We start from the raw sequence: 2,941 nt of genomic DNA on the forward strand, positions 1-2,941 counted from the left end.
TGCACTATCTAAACAAATTTAATCTTCTTTCCCCACACCAGTTTGGCTTTAGGAATGGTTATTCAACGGAACAAGCATTGCTCAAATTCACGGATAACATTAAACAATTTATTGACGAAGGGTTCGTTGTAGGTGCCATATTCATTGATCTAACAAAGGCATTTGACACACTAGAACATTCTATTCTTCTGGATAAGCTCGAGTCTTTTGGTATTACTGGCCCAACTCTAAATCTTATTCGTAGCTACTTGTCTAACAGGCCACAAGTCGTATATCTTAATGGTCAATTTTCATCGACTAAATTAATTAACTGCGGTGTGCCCCAAGGTTCTATATTAGGTCCGTTGTTATTTCTACTATTCATAAATGACTTACCTAATACGCTTACGTTTTCTAAGTGTTTGCTATATGCTGACGACACGACCATTTACTCACCACATAAATCGCTCACCGCACTTCAAGACACACTTAATGCAGATCTTAACAACGTGAATTCATGGTGTAGAAATAACAAACTTCAGAATAATCCTACTAAAACAACTTTCGTACTCTTTCATAGCCCACAAACTGTGGTTTCTTCCTCCATAACTGTCTTGCTGGATAATTATACTTTACTGGCATCTGACAATGTTAAATTCCTTGGTGTTACTCTCGATAAACATCTTAAATACAATGGTCATGCAAATTCACTTATAAAAAGGGTTTCATTTGGTATCCGCATTATCATTACAACACGTGCATTTTTTCAACCTCATGTTCTCATCTCACTTTATCATGCTTATATTATTAGCCATTTATCATACTGCTTATCATCATGGGGTAACACATACGCCATTCATCTCAAACCGCTTCAACGTCTTCAAAACCAGGCGATCAAGTTAATGACTTTTAGCCCATTCCGTTGCCATTCTCTACCTATCTATCAACATCTTCGAATCCTACCCATTCAACAATTGTTTTATCATACATTGTCGCTCATCACATACCATCTCATTCATCGCGAAATATCACTTGATAATATTCCTTTCCATATCTTCGTCAACAACAATAATACCAGGTTTTCAGAGCGTAATAACTTCTTTTTACCTAAAATCAGATCAAACTATGGCAGATACACAGCACGCTTCTTTTGTGTTCATCTTTGGAATAATATCCCTCTTCATGCTAAGTCGTCTCATTCAATGCAGTCTTTTAAACATAACATGAAAAGCATACTGTTAATTGAGCCCCTTGTTCATTTGTAATAAAACATTTTCATTATTACCTCTACGTTTTCAATTCCTGCTTTTACGTATTCTTGTAGTTTTGTATAATGTTGTTCTGGTAAATTAACTTTTTCGATTTGACTATTTATTGTTCTGTGTTGTATGCACTTTTTATTTTTGTTCGCACTTGTAGCTTTTGCTGCTGTTACTTACCTTTTATGTACCCCATTAACGATAGGAGGTCCCCCTGACAGTTTCTCACTTTGGGACCTCCTGACGCTGTATATATTATGTGAGCTCATTTTTTTTTGTACTTATGTACTCAGCAATGAATAAACAGCCACAAACAGCCACCGGACGACTGGTTAATAGGAAAGATAAAACCAATTCACAAAACTGGAGATGTTCACTCGCCTGACAACTATCGACCCATATCTTTAACTTGCATATGCTGCAAAATGCTTGAGCACATAGTCAGTTCACACGTGTACAATCACCTCGAGACGAACAATTTTTTCTTTCCTAATCAGCATGGTTTTAGAAAGGGATTTTCGTGTGACACACAACTGTTTGAATTCACCACCGATTTACACTCAAACATGAACAGCAACCTTCAAACGGACTGTATCTTTCTTGATTTTTCTAAAGCCTTTGATCGTGTGCCCCATTGCCGACTAATCTCTAAGCTATCTGCTCTACGACTTGATTCTTTAACATTAACCTGGATTCGAAACTTCATTTCTTTTCGACAGCAGTTCACTGTTGTTAACAATCTTGCGTCCCCTTTTTCTTCTGTTAGTTCGGGCGTACCGCAAGGCAGCGTCCTTGGGCCCTTACTATTTTTAATCTACATTAATGACTTGCCCTCCGAGATTACTTCTTGCATGCGTCTATTTGCCGATGATTGTATAATATACCGTTCTATAAACTCCAGTAATGACCACTTGACCATTCAAGCAGATCTCAACCATATTTGTAACTAGTGCGACAAGTGGCTTATGAAACTGAACTTAACAAAATGCGAGGTAATGTCTTTCACCCGTAAACACGTAAACTCTGAGTTCTCCTATTACTTGAACAATACCATGCTTTCCCACACTTCTTCCTACAAATACCTAGGTGTTCTTCTCACAGAGAATCTTTCATGGGCCTCACATATTGAGTCTACCTGTGCCAAAGCATCACGTTCACTGGGCTACCTACGCCGCAACTTGAGAAATTCCCCTACTAATATTCGAAAACTAGCCTTTCTTACCTTTATTCTGCCAATATTAGAATTCACCTCAGCAATTTGGTCTCCTCATCAAAACTACTTGATTATTATAGTAGAAAGAATTCAAAATAGAGGTGCCCGCTTCATATCACGAAACTACGACATCACGTCAAACATAACGCAAATTAAATCAGACCTTCTGCTGCCGTCATTGGATAGCCGTCGCAATATTGCTCTTCTCGATCTGTTCCAGAAATATATTACCTCTAATAAACGAACGCGGCTTCAGCTTCAAACACCTCACTCTTTTTCACGCAGATTGAATAATCAGTTCAGCTTCATGCGCATATACGGGTCAACTAATGCATTCAATTCATCACCACTGCCTCGGGCCGTTCGTCTTTGGAATGACATCCCTGATTGCATACCTCCATATCTAATCCCGATACATTTCGCCGTCAGCTACTCACTTTATTCACCATGTGACCCTGTTTCTGTATTCTGAGTGCATTGCGTAACGGTG

This window comes from Rhipicephalus microplus, unplaced genomic scaffold (genome assembly GCF_043290135.1).
Source record: "Rhipicephalus microplus isolate Deutch F79 unplaced genomic scaffold, USDA_Rmic scaffold_167, whole genome shotgun sequence".
Classification (NCBI taxonomy): Eukaryota; Metazoa; Arthropoda; class Arachnida; order Ixodida; family Ixodidae; genus Rhipicephalus; species Rhipicephalus microplus.